This window comes from Cygnus atratus, chromosome 11 (assembly GCF_013377495.2).
Source record: "Cygnus atratus isolate AKBS03 ecotype Queensland, Australia chromosome 11, CAtr_DNAZoo_HiC_assembly, whole genome shotgun sequence".
Taxonomy (NCBI): domain Eukaryota; kingdom Metazoa; phylum Chordata; class Aves; order Anseriformes; family Anatidae; genus Cygnus; species Cygnus atratus.
The window spans coordinates 21,688,007-21,709,107 of record NC_066372.1 but is presented as its reverse complement, the minus strand read 5'-3'; the positions used below and the strand labels follow the sequence as shown (position 1 = coordinate 21,709,107).

The following is a 21,101-nucleotide window of genomic DNA, read 5'->3' as shown; positions in this document are numbered from 1 at the left end:
TGACGGGGGAGGCAAAACAACCGGCTGGAGAGCAGGAAGAGGAAGCCCGGGGGAGAGATGAGGCCTCGCTGGGCCCAACCACGGCCACAGCCTCGCTGTGTGCTCAACACGGGTGCTGCTGGGCTCGGGGATGGGAGCAGGCACCCCTCGGCCAGTGCCCACGGCGTGGGGTGTGGGAGCCCCCCTGCAGCATTGAGCAGGACAAGCCGGTGCTGCTTGGGAAGCAGACACCGCGGCCCTGTCCAGAACCCCCCCGGCACCCCCAGGACTCCCCTGTGGGCACACGGGAGCTCTGCTGGGAGCTTGACCCCTTCCCTGTCCTCTGTCTGCCTGCAGTGCCCCCAGCACCGGCTGGGCTTCTCCAGCCCCCGGAGCCCCCCGACCCCCCAGACAGTGTGGGGGGAGCGCGGGGAGCTGGCTGTGCTGCTGAGCAGGGGGTGGGGTGGGGGGAAATCACAGCAGAAACCTCCTGCGCTCCCCTCAGCGCCAGCCTGCAGTGCTGCTCTGGAGGATGCGCAGCGCGGATGAGCCTCCACTCTCCAGCGTGGGTGGAGTTTTTGTAGACGTGCAGTGGTCTCCAAACCCTTCATCACCCCGCTGCTCCCGTCTCCCACGCGCACGCTCCCTCCGCCGAGCTCAGCTGGATGCTTCGCTTACAGCGAGCGCCTCCGTGGGGTGCACGGCTACCAGAGAAAGCAGCACAACAGAACTCACCCCTGCAAAAACATCCCCTGCCATTTTTGCGAGGACGGGAGGGACTCTCACTTCCACGCTCCCTGCTCCAATTTCCCTGATCACGACCGTGCTCATCAGCCCCCTGCTGAGCCGTGGCCGAGCGGGGCCAGAGGGCTGGCCGGAGGGCGCCACGGCAGGAAGCACAAAGCCAGAGCTTGGAATGACAGCAGTTTCCCGGAAGGAACATGGGCGCAGTGCTGCTGGCTTCAAGACCTGCTAATGTAATTCCTGCTCCAAGTAAGGAAACTAAAAACAAGAGGCAGCTCCCCAGGGCCCTGGTCCGGGCAGGAAAGCCAGAGTCCCTTCCCTCAGTGCTGGCAAGAGGAGCCAGGGAGACCGGAAAGCAGGAAAAGCTGTTCTGATTTGTTTTTCCATTTTGTTTTCTTCCTCATTTTGGGGCCCAGTGCAGCAATTTCTATTTCCCACATGGACTGGACGTCTCTTCCAGTCCACTTAGGATCCCATTTTCTCCAAGGGGCAATTTCTCTGTAGCCATTTATCATTCAGGACAATGAATGCCCACACATCTCTGGCTGTGTTCTGCAGCCTTGCTGTGGTAACGCCGCCCGGCTCAGGGCAGGAACCGGGGGTTCCCGGTGCCCCGGCAGTGCCAGCGTGCAGGCACCGTGCCGGTGTGGCACAGGGCCGGGACAGCGCTGGCCTCTGGGACGGCTCTGCCTCCGAGTACAGCACCATGAGGCACAGAGGCTGAGCGGCTGACGCACACGCACGCGCTCCTGAGACCAGCACTCACGTGTTTAAAAAGCAAAACCAAAACCAAAAAAATAACAAAACAACAACCCTAAGACAGAGGCCTTTAGAAGAAAGTAAATTATAGATTCCTATCTGCAGCACTCCGAGGAAGGGGATGAGCGCTGCTCCTCTGGGGTTCCAGGGCAAAAACAAAAGCTGTGTGGTACGCAGACCAGCCTTTGCACTTTTCTCTGTCAAACGTTCAAGCCCTTGTGCATAAGACAGTGAGCTTTGCTATTCAAAAGAGAGCAAGGCCGCAACAGTTAGCAGAGCTGCTGAAGCAGCTGCACAAACACACCACACCGAGAGGGAAGTGGGGAATCAGACAAATGCTTTTGTTTCACTTCCTTGCTCTCACTTCCCTGTTCAGCCTTCTCGAAGGCCTTACAGAGCAGGCTGGAAATGCTGTTTCCCGGCATACTGGCAAGCAAGGCTGGGCCAGGCATTCCCAGCTCCTCCCAGAGATGCTCGGACGCTCCCCGTGGGTGCAGCCGGACCCTCTCCTCCCCGGGGAGCCGCTGCCAGCCCTGGCCCCCAGGGCCCCATCCCGCAGCGCACTGCTCGGCCCCCGCCGCACAGCTGCATTGAAGGCGGCAGGGGAAGGAAAATCAGCAGAAATAGGTTGTCCCTCCCGGCTGTGACAGCACAGCAGCAGCTGGGCTGCTGCTGAGCCCCAGCTGGACACGCAGGAGCTGCTTGTGGCCGGGCAGATGTGCAGGCAGCAGGGCAGGGCAGGGGACGGTGCTTGCCTTGCGGTGCCGGCACAAGGCCCAGCGCTGACCCAGTGCCACAGCACCAGGCTGGTGCAGGGGCGATTTAACTCCACCAGTCGGTGCAAAAGGTGAGCCTTGCACAGGGCCCCGCGCCTCGGTGCCACCCCTAATGGGTGGGTAGGAGCTCGGCAGCGGGACCAGCTCGTCCCCTGCCCGCAGGGCTGAGCGGGGCGGGGGCTGCCTGTGCCGGGGGGGTGCAGGTCCTCCCGACGGGCGCTGTGCAACGTGTTACCATCCACTACCTCTGCACGTCTCCACGCTGACTTCCCTAACCCCGTTCCTGATGATTGCTTCTTGAGTTCGGCTCATCCGTCTGTCCCACTTCCCCCAGATCAGAAAAACAGGAAATGGATTAAATGTGCCTGAATATTGATCCCAGTAGCAACACGAGAGCAACTTCTCCGCAGCCCCGGCTCCAGTCTCCAAATCCCTCCCGCGGAGGTACCGGCAGGCCCGGCCCTCGCCCAGCTGCAGCAGTTCCTGCCCGCGTGCTGAGCTGGGAACCAAATGCTCGCCTGGGCTTGCATCAAAGCCCCGAGTTAGGGTTTACGTGCTCTCCAGCTCATTTGCTGATTGAGACACTCGCCCGCCTGTACTTTTCCCACACCCGAAGTTACACAAATGCACTTGTGAATGTCTCCTCTGAAAACCACAAGTGTTGGTGTTCCCCTGTTCCCTCTCGTCCGTGCCTCCACCGACGGTCATGCTTCTTCTTTCCCATGGCGGATTGGGGAAGGACGCACCTGGGGCCGGCAGCAGTTCCTACTCCTGTTTTCTGGGTTTTGTGAAATTTTCTTTCAGCACTCTCTTCCCTCTCCTGGGAGGCTTTGTCTGGGTGTGATCTGTTCTCCTCCAGTATCAGCACGGGCTGGAGGAATCCAGCTGCCCCCTGCATTTCACTGCTCCTCTCGCCCCAGCCCCTGCCCATCCTCCTCAGAGCCTTGCCATTTCTTACTGACTGCCTGCTCCTTAGGTGATTAAAACTGTTTTTTAGAGAGCTGCCACTTCCTTATGTCATCTACCTTCTCTTTACCCCTGTTCCTTTGTGTTTAATCACTCAAGCACCTAGCTCTTACCTGCAGACCCTTACACCTGATGGTTCCCCTCCCGCAGCGCTTTGCACCACGGCCCCTTCCTTGCCTCTGGTACCTTTCTTGCTGGATTCCAGCTCTTTCAGGAGCTGCACCAGACTGAGTCATTTGTTGCTGAACACTTTTCTTTTGCTTTCCTTTCTCTGCTCTAACCTGCTTGGTTTCCCCCGGCCTCTCCTGAGCTGTTCCAGTGCCTTGGGCAGTCCCGCGCAGCTCCGGCACCAGGGCTTGGTGGCAGCTCAGGGGCTCCGAAACACCCCACGATCCTGCGTGGAGCAGCCCTGGGCAGCCCGTGTAAATCCCACCGGCACATGCACACAGTCTGCCCCTGGCCTCCCCGACACAACAAGGGCAGCAGGGGGAGCAGAGGCTCCATGATTGACCTCGTGGCCCCTGGGCGGCTGAGGAGCCCCAGGCCCTCCTCGTTACCCCTCCTGCTAAGCGCAGGCACCGGAGCGGGCTGGTCCCAGCAGCAGCACATCTCCTGCAGCTCGCCCACCTGCCCGTGCCCAGCACGAGGGCACCTTGCGGGCCTGTCCCCTCCTGAAAGGGACCCCCTGGCACTGCTGGGGCTGGCCGTGGCCGAAACCCCATCCCCTGTGCCTGCCGTGGCATCAGGGCTCTGCGGCAATCGTTAACGGCAAATGGCTAATTGGTAGGTCTTGAGTATCTGTGAGAATAGCTCCGAGTTTATTTTCTTTGTCTTTTAAAAGAAGCTTTCAGTCAAGTTTGATAAAGGAAAAATCAGTCTTTCATCTTGTCTTTTTTTTCTGTGTGTGGTTTTCCCATAAAGCTGCTTAAAGCACCCACAAAAATTTTAAGCTGAAAAATATATTTTTTCCCTGAAAATCACAACGAACGATTGAAATGATTCATAAAACTGACCCAGAACACTTGTTCTGTACCAGGCCTGAGGATTTATGAGGTCACCTTGGTTTCAGCCGCATGCTGAGCGAGGGCTGAGTGACAAAAGAATGACTGGGGTCTCCTATTCTCTGCCCAGCCCACAAAAGCGTTCCCATGCAGGATAATCAATCTAACACCGCGGCAAGGCGAAGTTGCTTCCATGCTTAAATCCTGGTGTAAATCAAAGCCAAAACGTCTACCTCGTTTCTAAAGCTTCCGTGACCATCCTGGACGGAACCAGAGAAGGTGTTTGTGGGGTTTAGCGTTTGTATGGAGCAAAGTGGCAGGGCGGGGGCAATTACCGAACACGGAGCACGGCACACAGAGGACGAGCTGCTCAACACGGGGCCGGTTGGCTCCAGGCCCCCCCAGGGGTGAGCTCCCCACCGCCTGCACCCGGCCCCGCAGCCCGGTCTGCGGGAGCACAGAGGCAAACCCTGCAGTGCTGTGCCCCAGAGCCTCCCTCCTGTCTGCATCTGGGTCAGAACTAAAAATACTGCTCCTCTTCCCACGACTGACATCCAATGCAAATAAACCAGACTTTAATCTAAATAACGAGCCAAAGTTCTGAGCAACGGGAAGGAGGACGCGTTTTGCTGGATTGCTGCCTACCAAATAAACTCGTCACTTTTAAAGAAATCAAAACGATTTCTAAAGTCATTCAATCAGTGTCTCCAAGTTAGGTATCACCGAACTCAGTTTTTTAAGGAAAACTTCTATTAACTAGTTCTCTAGAAAAAAAGATAACACCCACTTACTGCGAGTTGATTAGAAAGCAGAACCGCTCCCTGCACGCAGACACGCTTTTTGACGAGGACAGCCCGACGTGACAGCATGTGGAGCGTTCTGCGTGGAAGAATTATCCTCTTTGGGGGCTTTCATTTCAAAAACAAGGACACAACCTACCACTCGCACTATGACAAAGGCACCTTTTTTGGTAAGAGGAGGTGAAAAAAACAAGTTGGGGAAAAAGATGATTGTATGTCTGCGTGACAGACAGTGTGTCAGGAAGGAAGTGGATCTCTTTGCCAGATCATGTTAAAAACCACCACTAATCGATCTTTTGGTAATTCTGCTGGTGATTCTTACCGCGAAGGTTACACTCAAAGGTGAGAGTAAACATTAATGGGCTCGTAGCCGCCCGATTACTGGCACACTCTGGCTGGAGGGGGAGAAGGAGGATTTTTAAATAACTGCACAGAACTGGGGAGGCGCGCACAGCCCAGAGCTGCCGGCTCTCGCCCCATGAGGCTGAGGAGCCAGGACCTGGTGCAGGGCCAGCACCGGGAGCTGGGGGCGCAGCACCAGGTCAGCACCGGGAGCCGCAGCAGCAGCACTGGGAGCACTGGGAGCCGTGTCAGCTTGCCGTGGGGAGCAGGGCCATGACCCAGACCGCTCCCGCACTGCCCTGGCCAGCAGGGCAGGACCCCCGCCAGGCCCCCCCACCCCCATCGCCGAGCCCCCCACCCCTGCGCCCCGCCCCCAGCACCCTCCATCCCTACTCCTCCATCGCTCCCTCATTCTTCCCGTTTCCCTGGCAACCCCTATCTGGGCGCTGTGGATCTGTCCTCTGCCTCCCTCTTATCTCTCTCCTTTTTCTTTCATCTATCTCCTAATCTCCCTCTGTATTCCAAACCTCTGTCCTTTGCTTGCTTGCTTTCTCTCGCGCTTTTCATCTCCTCCAATGTCTTCTTTATCTCTGGGTTACAATTATTTGAATCTCACTCAAAAAAAAAAAAAAAATCCACCCCATTAACCGCTGTGGCACCAGCCAGCTCCGGCTCCTCTGGCAGCCTGGCTGCGCTGCTCAGGACCCCTGCCCCTACCACAGGCTCCTGGCCGGGTCCCCAAATGCACACCCCGCCTGGTGGAAACAACCACGGAGGTGCCATGCTTGCAGGCAAGGCCCTTCCTCAAAACCCTTCAAACAAAGGGAAAGCAGAATTTCAATCTTGTGCTACAAGATGTTCAGGATTGGGCAATTAGAGCCAACTTGCAAACTGCCTGCAGGGTTCACTTGCCCATGTTTTGCTGCAGTGCTGCAGTTTGAAGAGCCCCCACTTTGCTTTATTTTCACTGCACATGCTTTTCACTCAGAACCTCTGCATTGCTAGAGAAAAGCACGGCCGCTCGCACACCCTGCGGTTTTGCCCTGCTCTCTGCAGCAGGACCGTGCTGCCCGGCTGCTGTGCTCATCTCGAGCTCCATCCTCCAGCACTCCTCCAACACAAAACGAGAGCTGGCCGCTCTGGTCCAACCTGTGCTCCTACACTAGATTGTTCCTCAACTTCTGCTTTATTTTAGAGCAACTGGGGAGACAATAATTAATGGGGAAAATGGAAGCGCACAGGGAGAGCTGGGATTTTCCTTGCTCTTTGCAGTTCACCTGCTTGATGAACTTCTGGTGTTTCGCTGCCCAGCAGAACAAGGTCTGGTCTCTTGCTTAGGAGACCAAAAGGACCCCACCGTGACGCTCACCATCCCCGTCTCCATCGGGTTTGAGTGTGGTGCCTTTTCATGGCAAACACGGACCAGGCGCGGCCCCCCGGCAGTGACCCGGCTCTGCCGCACAGCCCAGCTTTTCCCAAGGACTGCTTTTCGGCCGCCCAACGCTCCCCTTCCACACGAAGCTGAGCCGTTCTCCCCATCCCCACCCATACATCTCTTCCCCCATCTGAACAGGCAGAACTCTCCTGGGATCCCAAGAGCTTATTGCCGTGCCATGTTTTAAACGGTTGCCGCTCACCCGCACAGCAGCACCGGTGACATCAGCAGCAGTCAAACTGTACCGAGCTGCTGCCGGGAGCTGCAGAGGCGAGGGCAGTGCCACTGGGGCAAGGGAGCAGCACCACTCCCTGTCCAGCCTGGCCTTGCTGCCCGCATGCGGAGCGGGGAGATGGCACGGGGAGATGGCAAAGGGAGATGGCACGGGCATGCAGCACGCAGTGCCCAGTGTCGCTCCGACCCCGCGAGCGCAGGCTGGGTGCTGGGTGCGTGCCGGTGCTGCGGCACCAGAGGGGTGCCTGCGACCCGACCACCAGCAGCATGCTGCACCGGGCTCTCTGCAGCAGGCTCCTGATGGAAATCACCCTGTTCTTTGGAAAACAGTTTTTGCTTTTAAGTGAAATAAACAGGGAAAGAGAGACTTTCAAGTTCCTCCTTGCTGTAACGACTTCTCTTCTACATACTCTTTCCTCTCTGAAAATAGAAGAGCTATTCAAAAAAGATGCGAAAAGAAAAAAGGAACTGAATAGAGGAAAGAGGAAAGAAAAAATGGAGCCCCAAGGGGGAGGAGAAAAACAGAATGAAAAGACAGCAAAAGTAAAGAAAAGGGATGAAAAATAAAGGAGGGGGAAGAGAGAGACAGACAGAGAAGCTTTGAAAAGAAAGAATGCTTCTAGCCTGAATACAGTGTGCATGAAAAAAAGAGCGCTTGAAAAGAAACAGCCACATGAAATGACCTCTCATTCACAGACTGTGCCAATCACGACGACAATGTAAATCCTTTCTTCTTTTTTACATTCTCTCTCTTTCCAGTGGGGGCAGAGGGAAAAGGAAGAAAGGAGAGTTAATTCTCAGCACAGCAGAAAATAAATCTGGTCTTTTCTAACTCCCTGAAAGAAACGCTGAGCTACTTTTAAAAATACTTCTCCTAGTAATCACACATGCAGATATGTAAAAAACAGTAAATGAAATTCTGCGCACTGAGTTTCTGCAAGGAAGACTCTCACTCGTGCAGTCCCTGGTGAAAATAACAGCAAACAGAGAAGACAAATCCGCAAAACCAAACGCTTCCATGAAGGCAATCAGCATTACAGATCTGGGTCAAGAAGCAAAGGAACAAGAGGGGATGTTCTGGACAGGCAGAACCCAGGGGCCTGATCCTGAGCCCTGCTCTGTGGGGGCAGCCCTGCGGGGCTTGGGGGTGCACAGGGCTGGTGCTCCCCACATCTGCAGGAGCTGGGGAGAGGCCGTGGTGCCCGGCCAGCTGGGAGTGGAGTGCACGGCAAGAGCTGGCGGCACCGGGCCAGGTGCAGACTGGTGCTGCGCTTCTGCCAGCACCAGCAGGTCCCATTTTGGGTCCCCCTTTGGGTCCCACTTTGTTCGATGTCACCAGCAGTGGTGGGGGGCTCACAGACTGTTGGGTGCAGAGACGTTCCCGGACTGAAAAGCGTAGTACGGAGTGAGGCATTGTAAGCCAGGACAAAGGGAGAATAAAAACGCAGTGAGGAGACAATAATGGAAGTGGAATCAGCAAGGAGAAAACTGCGGGCCTGCTGGAGCAGGACCTGCAGCACGGCCCCACAGCGAAGGCGAGAAGCCCAGCAGCAGCAGCAGCAGCAGGCCTGCATTATGGGGAGGGACAGCAGCCAGGCGGGGTGCAGCAGCAATGCCATAGGCAGCGCACGCCGAGCTCAGCTCTGGAGCAGCACGGAGCCGTCCCGCTGGCACCCACCAGGGTGCTGGGGCTCCGGGAGGGCACCCACTGACGGCAGGGACCTCGGTGAGGGGCGATGGAGCGCTGGGTTCAAAGAACTGACAGACGCGGGGACAAGCACCCTTCTGTGTCTAGTCTGGCAAGTGGCTGTAAAAGGGAAAAACAGCCCAAATGTTATAATGTGGGATGTGTACCATGCAAAAAGTGCAGCGGGGGCCTGATGTGATATCACAGCCCCGCTGAGGAAGAGGACCGAACAAGACAACTGCAGCACGAAGACGTCACTCTCAAGACTGTTGCTGCCATTTTCCCTGCAAACAATTTTGGCCTTTGTATCCTGCGCGTGGAGCTTGCCCAGGCACGGACGGCGGTGCTGGGGCTGCCGGGGCTGGATCCGGCTGCTCCCCTCCCACCCCGGGCTGCATCCTGCACCCAGCCGAGCCCAGTGGGGACACAGGGGCTGCCCAGACCCGTTAGCAGCAGGGGAGAAGTTGTAAACAGGTAGTCAAGGGCCAGAAGGAAGGTGATAGCTACTGAACGCAGATGGTTTTGCTGACAACTCCAGTCCTTCCATACACTGAACAATGGCTGGCCAGGAAATATCCCCCCCGAGCTGCAAGTACCATGTATTTTTGCTCTTACTTCTGCTAAGGGAAGGAACCAGAGCCATCTGTGACCCCATGACTGAAGAGGGACGAGAACTTCAGCACAGCATTCAATACAGCCATGTAAAACTTTCTTCTGCTTTTCAAACCACTGCTTTGGGTGTTCAGGACACTGCTTTGGGTGCTGGGGTCTGCCCGAGCCCCGAGGGGCCGGGACGTTTCTCTCAGTGGCCACAGAGACACAGGCGGCCCTCGGCAGGAGCACAGCCGGCTGGTCCCTGTGGGGATGCCACGCCACCCGTCCCCAGGGATGCCACCTGTCCCCAGGGATGCCAGCCCTGCCCAGATTGTGACTGGGAAGCCCCCAGCTGCCCACGCTGACAACACGGACGGGCTCCATCCCAAGGGACCTCGTGTCTGTGTCTGGGACACGCGGCAGCAGGGAGGCGCAGCACAGCTGGGGCCTGCACGACATGTAAAGTATCTGGGAGGTTTTAATTTGAGGGTGCTAGTTAATACCAGCCTGGATATTCCTTCACAAGTAGAACTTCTGAAATTCACTCTTGTTCAGAAAGGGAGCCCCCTCATTTTGCTTGTATGGAGGCTCATCCAGAGCCTGCGCTACATCCCTGAGCAGGGGAATGGAGCTGCCAAGGTGAGAGGGAATGGCACTCCGTGTCTCCTCAGAGGCCGCAGAGGAGCAGTGGCCTCGTGGGGTCCCCGAGCACAGCACCAGCTGCCACGGGTTCATCGCAGCAAGGCAGAAAGATCCCGCGGCAGCCCTGGCTAGGCAAAGCGTGGCCAAGATAGCAGTGGAAAGCAGGGCTTCCCAGCGCATTTTCTCGAAGAATTATCTTGAGCACACAAAATCTTTCCCTGCAGAACTCACAGGTGCCACCAGTCACGTGGGCTGGAGATGTTAAATAACAAACACATCAAGTGTATTTTTCTGTAACCCATAGATAAAAGGAGGAGGGAAAATCACAGAGCTTTCTCGCAGCAAGCGTGCAGGAACACGAGAGCAGCTTGACTTCTTCCTATTCACACAAGGCGTCAGCCCTGTGGGAAAGTCCCGGTTCTGATTCCTCTAATAGCAACGTTGTTGGACATGTTGCACCATTTTAGGAGCAAAACTGATTGCTCAGCTGCAAATACCACATTATTTTCAGATCCGCAAGGTGAAAAATGTTTCAGATCCTTTACTGAGCCGGGAAGCAGTTTGGAAAAGTGAGTGTTCAATGTTTGGAGAGCCCTTCCCAGGGACTGCCAGAGCGGTGAGCACAAGGCCCTGCTCCGCAGCTCCAAGGGAAACCCCAGACACCGAGCCCGCTCACCAACAGCAAACGGCGGGTGTTTTATTAACCAAGCCTTGCCCTGGCAAATACGGGATCCCACAGCCGACAGCGCTCTGCCTGCTGTTATCTCCGAGAGCACAACTGCACGTGCACTCCGGGTCCGAGCAGGGTGATCGCTCCTCCTAACTGCATTTGTGTATGTTGGGGGTTCCAGTAAGGAATGTGGCTAATGCACTGTTTTGCTTTTATTTTATCAAAGTTCAGCAAACACATTCTCAAGCAACTGTGTGTGCACTCACATGGGCCTCTTTTTAAAAAATCCTCTTTAAGCCTCTGCCTAGGGCCAGAGATGGTGGTTTCTTTCTCGAATCTCTGAGCCCAGAGAAGCAGCACTGTGGGAGCACAAAGCAAGTGTGTTTCAAAATACTGAACTTTGTCATTAAAGGAAGAAAAAAACCTCCAGCATGGAGCCTAACCTAACACAGATAAAAAGTTCGAAACAGTGACAGGTAAAATTCAAGCCACTGAAGTCAAAGTGACTGATATGGAAAACACCTCTCCCAAGCTGGAAGGCATTGTTTCTGCCCTAATGAAGGATAATAAATGTATGGCAGACACAGATGGAGGATGCTTCAGAAAATAAAGGCTGTATATGTAATTTAAGACTATTTGAGAGTCTATGAGAGAATTGAGTTGGGGGATTTTTTTTTTAAGCTGAGCTACTTTTTCCTCTACTTCAGATACATCAGTGAGGAATCTTTTGGGTTATCTCTGCATAAAGACTCACTGGCATAAAGGGCTCCACATCTGACTTCTTTCACATTTCTGATGACTTCAGGGGAGCAGGAATTTAGATTCAGAAACACAACTCCTGCAATGTATTGGCTTCTCAGATTTAAATATCTGACAGCGGAGGGGGAGAGCTGTCCTGAGCTGCATCTCTGCTCTGGTGGAGCTCTGCACGCACTCAGCTCCCCACGTGTGCCCCAGACACCCCCTGCTGCAGCCCCCCCAGTGCAGTGCCCCAGCCACCCGCCGATGCCAGACCCCAGCCCATGCACCGCCGCCTCTCCTGCACAGACACCGTCCTTGTGGCGTGTGGCGGGGGGGGGCAGGCCTGGTTCTCCTGCTAGCGGTGCCCTTCTGCGGGGCTTTCACTGCCGGCTCGGAAAGAAGCTCCCACCTGCTTTCAGGCACTATTGCACTTGTGTTCCTCTGCGTGCTGACACGTTGCGGGCTTACCAGCCCTCCTAGCTGCTGCGTTGACTGAAATTTCACACCAGAGCTGCACATTTATCTATGCGTTTGCACGGATCCACAGGCAGCGCTGCGCACCGCTCCCGTGCAGGTCCCCTCCTGCAGCACCCATGGCTGCGCGCTGCTCCTGCTGCACCGTGCCGGCACCGGGCCTGGCAGTGCCCAAGCCAGGGGGACGGGGTGTTCGGGGTGCTCGGCACGGTCTCAGGGTGTCACCAGGGCCACCCGCTGTGCTCACACGAAGCTGTGTGCTCCCCGCACTTAAAGGATGGAAGGCCCGGAAAAATCTGCCCACAGTGAAACGAATATTTAGGACAAGAGGGAATGGCCTCAGGTTGCACCAGGAGAGGCTCAGGTTGGAAATTAGGAGAAATTTCTTCTCAAAAAGAGTGGTCAGGCATTGGGACCGGTTGCCCAGGGAGGTGGTGGAATCACCGTCCCTGGGGGTGTTCAAGGAAAGGTTGGACGTGGTGCCTGGGGACATGATAGTGGTGGTAGGGGGTGGCTGCACAAGACGAGCTTGGAGGTCTTTTCCAACCTTAACGATTCCGGGGCCACTGGCGCCCCACAGCACCCATACCGAAGGGCTGGTGGTGCCCCTGGCAGCTCCCTGTTGCCCCTCGCCCGGCCCCACGCTGACCAAAGCAGAGGGAGCTGAGCTGCAAGCGGGTGGCAGCGCCAGCACCGCACTGCACAGGCAGAGCTCGCTGGCTAATGGCATGGAAAACGCAGCGGATAAGCTGCTGGCCGTGCTGGGGGGAGGCTGGAAATGTTTGTACTTTTTACTAGTCTTTATAAATATTTTATACCTTTTATACCATGGCCACAAGGCTGCTTTTGTCTAACACATTTTCCCCTTGCTTTGGCAACTGCAAGGGCCTGCTTGAACTACCTCCAGTCCGCATTTTCAAAACAATATGCATAATTGCTATATTTTGCACTCTTTCTTCTTACAGCAAGAAAGTCCTATAAATATACAGAATATTCAACTGTTGAAATAATTTGCTTATATGTGTCCCTTGTTGATAATCATAAAATGAAACCAAACCACTCAAACCCCCCCATAAATCAAGGCTTACTCTCTGCAGATGAGTTCTGCAATTACGCTGATGGGCTTCTGAAGCACATGCTGAATGGCCGAAGCATAAAACGGGGAAGAAGAAGAAATTCAACAAAGGGGCTTGGCACCACTGACAAAAAGGCTCCACAGTTCTGTCTTCTGGACAGTAATTTTCCCCTGGAGTGCAGCAGTGCCTACGAGTCCAGGCCCTCAGCCTGCAGCCCCTTGGGGAAGCAGCCGGAGGGCTGAGCAGAGGCTACGCACGGGCACAGGCTGCAGGATGAGGCTGTCCGTAAACGCACAACAGCCAACGGGAACGTGTTACCGACATCTACAGGGGACTGAGAAGAGGCAAACAAAGGACAGGTCAATCAATTCCTGAAAATTATAACTCTCAGGTGGTGCAGAGAAATGAGATTGCAATCAGCCACGTATGGAGCTATTGAAGTTCAAGTCTTATGCTGACCCGTTGGCAGATGGCCGGAGGGCGAGCGCTGGAGAGCAGCAAGGCTTCTGTCAGGGACCAGCACAAGTCTCACCATCTTTGTTTGGGTTCTACCTGGAAAAGGGAGCCAGCTCCCCAGAATATCCATTCTTAAATAACCATTTGTGTTTCCCAACAGCAGCCGGCTGGATCGGGCCTGGGACACACCCGGCAAAGCTCAGCACCTTCCTACCCAGACCCTGAGGAGGCCACGGACCGGCAGGGCCGGCACCTGCCTGCCTCCTGCGTGGGCCCGGCTCTTATCAGCAAGCCATGGCCTAAATTTCCATTCGACTCTGTCCCCAGCACTAACATCTGAGCCCTGGCCAGCACCTGCAAGTGGGAAGCAGCGGGAGAGCCGAGACAGAGCTGCGGTGTGACTGTGCCAGAAAGACGAGGCGAAGGAGAGGAACGGGTGGAGCGCTGAACGGCAGCACGTTAGAGAGCCGGCATCCTTCTCTTACTCATTGAGAGAAAGAGAACAGCACATTAAATTTTAAACAAAGGCCTCCCCATGGGAAAACCTCCAAACACCATCCTCCAGCTCTCTTTTATTTCCAGCCCTGCTCGTGCTGAGCTCACACAAGCTAAGGCACCGCTCAAGAATGAAACCCGCAGCTGGATGGAGCCGGGGCTCTGCAACGGGGACCCCGCGCACCCCAACCCTCTGCTGGGGGGAGCGAGGGCAGGAGGAGGGGAAAGAAATGGGGAGCCCCTGGAGAAATGAACATAGGAGAGAAAAGAGTGGGGAAAGGAGGGACCTTGATAAATGCCAGGGAAGCACCGGTGAGTGATGCAGTGCTGAGAGAAGGGGCAGAGAGGGGAGAAGCAACCTGGCCCCGTGGCGCAGGCGCACCGGGAAGTGCTGCTGCTGCCAAACAGGACGGCCAAACCCAGGGGACGGATGCACCCCAGGGATGGACAAACCCTGGGGCTGCCAGCACTCAGCCCCTGCCAGCTGCTGGCTTTTGCATCAGCTGCTCCCGGCCTCATCCTGCAAGCCCTGAGACCACCCCGCGTACCACAGCGGGACAGTCCGGGGCACGGTGCAGGTGTGGAACTGGGCTTTCATACGGACAAGCCATGGAAGTAAAGCCCTGAACATGTCCACGCGCTGCTTCCTAGTCAACGTAACTCCCTCCCCAAAACTGGCGTGCTGAGATAAAACCTGTAGAGCACGTACTGGCGTTCCCTAGGTCAAAGCTCCCAGTGCCTGCCCTGTTCCTGGCCGCACGCAGCATGGAAGCACACTGGTTGCGGTGGCATGGGGGCACACGGAGCATGCTGAAGAGCCACCGGAAAAAGATGAAGAATAGAGTTTTGATTTTAACTGAATTTACTCATTTCAGTCGCTCTGTGTCACAGAATTAATTTAAAATACAGTTGCCCTGCAACTCACTTTTCTTGCTGCAGTACTGAAGCCTCAAAGCACATCCAGCCGTTCCATTTTTAGGCCGTTTTCAGGCCAGCACGGTGCTGGCTGCTGGGCACTCCTACCAGCCTGGGTTTCGGAGCTGCCACTGCTGCCCCAGCCACCCCACTCCCTGCCATCCCTACGCCATGGCCCCAGCCTCCGGCCCCAGCTCCCAGCTCCTCTTCATCAGCCTCGCCTCTCACAAGGCTCCCGGCCTGACAGCGCAGACCAAACCTGCTCCACTCACTGCTCACCTCTACCACCCGCCTGTCTGCTCAACCACCGCCGTGCCAAAGCTGTAGGAACTCCTGTTAGCAAGTGTTCTCCACCAAAACTCGTCTCCTTGCACGTCTGCCTTCCCCAGCACTGCACAGCGAGGAGGAGCGGGGCAGCGCAGCGCATCCCCTGCTCTGCACAACCCTACTTCACAGACCGCTGGTGTCCTGCCCTCCTGCGCTCCTCTTTTCCGAGACGAAACCACCGCTGCACAGGAGCCCTCTCGGGCTCTCTGGGGGCAGCAGCCCCGGGCACGGGGGCCCGGCAGCTGCGTGGTGCTGTCCGCGCTGCCACCCCTCCTGCCATCCCGCCCGCGTTTCCAGCCGTGGCTGCACACCGAAGCCCTTTGCCTGAGCTGTCAGCAGCAATGCTCAGGTCCCTTTTGTGGTTTAATTTAGTTATTTTTTAACCTCAGAAGGTGACGAATTGTTACAAATTTTCTTCCTTTGTACATTACTTCTCAGCTACTGACTTGGAATTTCTTCTGCCACTGCACTCCACGTCATGCGGTGTGGATTCCCTAGTTCCGAGTAACTTCTGGAACATAACTAACGATTTTAACTGTGGAAAGGGCTTCACTGATGTGCCAGCCATCCCCTGCCCACACCAGCCAGATGCTGCCAAGCGGTGCCAGGCCCGGTGCAGCCCCGCGGTGCCCGTGCCCTCGCCGCACTGGTTTAATTTACCTCGGTTTTTTACCTCCATTTACCTCGGTTTAATTTCGCATCTTGCCTCTGCAGTGCCTCTTGCGCTCCCCCAGTTACTGAACTATTTCATTTTTTACTCCCAAACTAAGCAAGACTTATGAAATTTCAGATGAACTTTCTACGAGCTTTTTCCTCTCCCCACACAGAGGAGTAATTCAGACACTGCCCTTCTACCTCAGTTTCTCTGCTGTGAAACTAGAGGTGGCCTGGGAGGGAAGGGAGAGTGGGAAGTTATGTTTCTTCTTCCCACTTGAGAACATTCACAGAAATTCAGAAGACCTGATGTTTAAAAAAGAGAAGCTTCCTTCCCGCTCACTTCTCCTTTACTAAAAAGACTATGATATCTTGTGAAGAACATTACAGAAATGGGGAGGGAAATGGGAGGACAGCGTTATCACAAGCGCTACGAGGAAGCCGTGTACTTTCCAAAGAAATTTTTAGGCAGGCTGCTTATATGTTGTTTCTATTTCTGTTGTTAAAATGCTCTATTGTCATTCAAATGACTGTCAGACAGCTGAGAGCAAAGACCACCATGGGGAAAATTTAAAATCACCCTCTGTCCCCTTCAATTTAAAGTTTGAGAAAGAAAATGCATTACTTGCTCATTCTCTAAGCAGGCCTCCACCAAAATCAAGGGGAAGAAGAGTGATGGCTGCTTAATTTCTCAAATAAAAAGTCCTCCGCGATTCACTCCAGAGAGAGTACTGAGCACCACCATGTATTTCACTCCATTGCCGTATACATTTGAAAGAGGTTATTTTTGTAGGGAAACTGCAGCTAAAGGCAGGCAGGCTGAGCTGGCCCTGCCTCTCCGAGCACCAAAGTCACCGTGTGGTACCACGGCGTGGTTGTGAGAAGGACCTGGGGGTGTGTGAGAGCAGTGTGCAGGGATGGAAGAGGGAAATGCGGAATGGCAGGACAGGGAAAAGCCCCTCACAACTCGATCCCAGCCCCGTGTCTCGAGGTCCAGCTGCACTGGAAGGGAAAAGTCCCACGGGGATGGGGGCTGCCGGCCACCCCGGGCAAGGCAGAAAGGAGATGACTGCAGCTCCTTGAGCACATCTGAGCCACCCAGCGACTTTCTTCCAGCCAAAGCTGTGGCTGTCTCCACGGCAAGCCAGCCCTGTGCAGGTATTTTGGGACATTTTATTTGCTGCCATCAGTGTTCATGTGGCCACAGCACCCATGTCTCAGGCTGGGTGGGTTCTGTGGGCACAGGACAAAAGCTGTGGTTCCTGTCTGCCTGTGCTTAACAGTTTGCAGGACGAGATGTAAAAGGTCAAGGAAAAACTAAAACCCACGGCAGGTAGTGGAGGGAAAGGGGAGCAATGGTCATAAAACCGTAGGAAACCCACTGATCCAGCCAGGCAGCAACAGCATGCACAACTCTGCTTACTCTGCCTCCCTTCTCTCGTTTTGGCCCTGATTTGGCAAAATATCCAAGTACACGACTGCTTCGGCTGAAATTAAGACTGCTTCAGCAGATGTTGAATTGGAGCCTACCTCACAGCAACAGTAAGCGTACAGAGACACGGCCTTTATCAGCACGGCACGTTTGCCTGTAACGCTCACTTTGGGATCGTATGCTGGCATGCTCCTTGCGGTACAAACCCATTGTATTGCCTGTTCATTAACATTTCTAGCTGTTCAGTACAGGACAACATTTGTGCTCATCCCTCCTCATACTGTTTCCTAAGCTAATTTATAAACAAAAAGCCTTCTTTGCATTTTAGTCCAATAAAACCAACTAAAAATACCTTCTCAAAGATTAACCCAACCCTGGTGATGTCAGAAGAAACAAGCAGACACATTACCTGGGCACCGTGGAAGAAGGCTCTCCCTCTATCAACCGCAGGCATCTACTTCTGATCCCCTGAGTTCCCTCCTAAGTTCAGGTTGGGAACGTTTCTTGGTGTGTATCTGAGCCCAAGTTACTATAATCTAATGCACCACTTTATAGGGAGATAAGGCGATCAGTGTTCACAGAGGGCACTCATTTAAGCCTGCTGGCAGAACAAGCAGCCTCAGCACCATATTTATTTAGCCCCTATCTCTGGTGGCTCTCAGTTACAAGAACTTGCCAGACTCCCATGACTGCTCCCTGCGAGTGGGGAAACGCGCTCCCATTCCTCTGCTGGCCGGGACACGCGGTGCCACAGCTGCTGTTCCTCAATTTACTGCCCGAAGGCCGTTACCCCCGAAGGGCTGCACAGGGGCGGTGAAACCAGTGCCCCTGCTTGCGACTTCCCTGAGGTTTCCCTAGGAGCGCCATGCTTTTAGGGTCTCCCACCAACCTAAGGCGCATTCATAGCCAGGCGATGGCCAGGCCAGACGGCCCGCACAAACCAGACTGGAACTGCGCTTACTGGAACCGCTGAGCGCACGAGCTCATCAGGCTGGTTCACATCAGTGCCACCCAGGAGCAAACAAGCTGAACTCGTCCCTGCTGCGCGGGGCAGCGTCCTCCCGCCTGCACCCCGGGACGGTTTGAGCGGCCGCTGCGCCGGGCCCTGGGCGCGGTGAGAAGTTCGGCTCCTCGGATGCCATCTTCCCCTTGCATCATCCCACCCTCCCTTCCCACACGGAGTGCTGACAAAGGAGCTACTAATGATTGACTAATTAATTAATTGTAACTAATTCAACCGCCGCATCCTGCTGATTCTCAGGAGCTATCAGGGGGCCGCACAAAGTTCCGAGAGCCGCCTTCCCTGGCCCGAAGCGCGACCGAGCAGGCGCTGCCCGGACACAGCCGGGGCCCCGGGCCCGGCCCCTCCCGCGGCTCCGGAGCCCCCGGGGCGCCGGGGGACAAAAGGAGCGAAGCCCCGGGGTCTGCCCGGCCCGGGGGCAGCCTCTCCCTCCCGGGCACGGCTCCCCGGGGATCCCCGGTTATTGCCCCTCCCGGCCCCGGGGCCCGTCCCTTCTCGTCGGAGGTGCCGGTGGGCGCTCCGCAGGTCCCCACCCGGGCAGCGGCGGCGATCGGCCGCCACTTCCAGCAGCCCCGCGACCGCTCCCAAACTCGGGGCGGCCGCGCCGGGGGCAGGCGGCTCCGTGCCCCCCCCCGGCGCCCCGGGCCGGCCCCGCGCAGCGCCTACCTGCCGGCTCTCCTCGCCCCTCGGGGCCGCGCGGTGCAGCCGCAGCCCCGCGGCTCCCCCCGGACACCGGCGCGGGACGAGCGGGCGACAGGCGGGGGGCCGGGGGGGGGACGACGACGACACTCGCGACAGCGCCGCGCGCGCGCTGCCAGCCGCGACCGGCCCCGGGGCGCGGGGGGGTCCCGGCAGCGCCTCCCCCCCCGCCGCGCGGCCCCGGCCACGCGCGTTCCCGGCACGCCCCCCCCTCCCCCCGCTCCCGCACCCCCACCCCCCCGGCTCCCCCCCGGCCGCCGCGCCCGGTGCCGGTGCGGGGTCCCGGTGCGGGGCCGCCGCCCCCCGCCCGGCCCGCGCCGCTCCCTCCTCAACAGGTACGTGAGCGGCCCCGCACCGTGCCGGGCCGAGCCGTGCCGGGCCGCCCCCGGCCCCGCTCCCCGCCCCGCCGCAAGTTTGGCGGCCCCGCGGCCGCGGAGAAAGTTTGCGAGCGGCGGCGGGGAAACTTGTGGGCGAGGAGCGGGGCGGGCGGACCCACGTGCGGACCGGGCACCGCCGGCGCCCCGGTCCCTCCCTCCCGCCGCCATCGCTCCCGGCTCGGCGCGGGGAAGGTGGAAGCGGGCGAGCGGGCGACATGTTGGCGGCCCCGGCCGCGGGCCTGCGGCCCCGGGGGCGCGGGGCGGCGGGGACTCACCGTGCGCTCCCGCGGCGGCTCCGCAGGGCGCGGGGCGGCGGCGGCGGCGGCGGCGGCTGCGGGCCCGTGGGCCCGGCGCTGGGCGCGCAGGAAGGAAGGAAGGAGGGAATGAGGCAGGCTGACGTGAAGGGATGCAAAACAGCTCCTCCTAACTCGGCCGGGAGCGAGGAGCGCGGCGGCGGCGGCGGGGCCCTTTATCTCGCCGCCGTGCCCCCGCGTCCCCCCCGCCGCGCCCGGACAAGTTTCCCGGGCTCCGAGCGGCTCCGAGCGGCCCCGCGCCCCCCGCCCGGCCCGCTCCGGCCGCCGGCTCTGCCCGGAGCCGGGCCCGCCCCCGGCACCGGCCGCGGGGAACAAAGCTGCGGGGCGCGGCTCGCCCGCCGGGGCCGCAGCGCTGCCGGTAGCGGGGGCGGCCGCCGACCACCGGGACCCCCCCGCCGAGCCCGGGCTGGCGCTGGCCGCGACCACCTGTGGCGGAGCGGCCCCGGCCCGCGGGGCGCAGCGGGAGAGCGAGCAGCCACCGGCGGCGGCCCCGGTCCCGGCCGTGCGTGGGGACGCGTCCCCCGTGTGCGGGGCCTCCCGCCCGGCGGGGCTCCGGGGGCCGCTCCCGGGGTCACCGGCCGGGGGGGGGCACAGCACAGCACGTGGCTGCCCGTGGGGCTCGCCCCCGGCGCGCGTCCCCAGAGCCCTGCCCTGGCGCCAGGCGGCAGCTGGGCATCGCCGTCCTGTCCACACGGTGGGGCCCTCGGGCCGGTGTGTACCGCGGGGGGCTCGGCTCTCCCCAGAAGGAAAGGCCGGCCGCCCCTCGATGGGCAGAATTTTCCCTGTTCCCCAAACCCCAAAGCATGCCGTGGTTGGGGGTTGCTGTTCAGGCCCCTTGGAGGTTCCAGGGGTGGGTGGAGGGGCTCTGGGGAGCGGGAGGGGGCTGCAGTGGCAGGAAGGGGGCACAGGGTTGTGGCAAGGAGTGGTGATGGCTGCCAGGCCCCTTGTGGCTGCTGCCAGGGGACAGGGGCTGCAATGGGAGAGGAGGAGGAGGTGAGGGTCTTCTCCTGCAGGGAGCGGTGGAAGAGGGAGCGAAGGCAGCGGGGATTCAGCTGATGCATGTGAAGGCACAGACTCATCTCCATGGAAGCAGGGGGAGCTGGACAGACTAATCACAGCAAAGAGTTTGTCTGAAAATGCAGTCCTTTGTCTCGCAGACAGACTTTTCATTTTCACTATTTTTTTTGTGTGTTCTTAGGTGAAAACTGATGTTGCTAATATGCGTAAACTCTCAGCAATCATGGTTATTACTTCACATATCTACAGTGCATGTGGAGTGCTGGTCCAGCAACCCTGGAACGTTATATCTGCTCTCTGACTGGCCTGGTTCAAAGCTCTGCTGGAAACCAGACCCATCTGATGTGAATATTCATGGCACTGACACTCGTCTCCTTGTGCTTGCAATCCTTGCTCACTGCGTGGGCTTTGTTAAGGATGCAGTTTGCCTGTGCAAATATTTGCAAATATTAAAGGATCATCAGTAGGGCTGAA

The 21,101-nt window shown here is 57.5% G+C and overlaps 1 protein-coding gene and 1 long non-coding RNA gene across 7 annotated transcripts in view; one reads left to right on the top strand and one right to left on the bottom strand.

The window, feature by feature from the left end:
* Positions 1 to 19,736, bottom strand: part of ZNF710 (zinc finger protein 710) — a 27,255-nt gene extending 7,519 nt beyond the window's left edge. Inside the window, exon 1 of one of the 6 annotated variants that reach the window (XM_035568945.2) lies at positions 19,572 to 19,736. The gene's annotated coding sequence lies outside the window, so the exon portion shown is untranslated. Of the gene's footprint in view, positions 1 to 714; positions 1,439 to 2,503; positions 2,775 to 17,608; positions 18,178 to 18,886; positions 19,060 to 19,274; positions 19,352 to 19,571 lie in introns of those variants that run through there. The other 5 variants (XM_050713035.1, XM_050713031.1, XM_050713032.1 and 2 more) reach the window with 5 other exon arrangements.
* LOC118259430 (uncharacterized) lies at positions 19,147 to 21,101 on the top strand. Its single transcript, XR_004782028.2, has 2 exons — positions 19,147 to 19,254; positions 20,809 to 21,101. It is a non-coding gene; the product is annotated as an uncharacterized LOC118259430 (long non-coding RNA).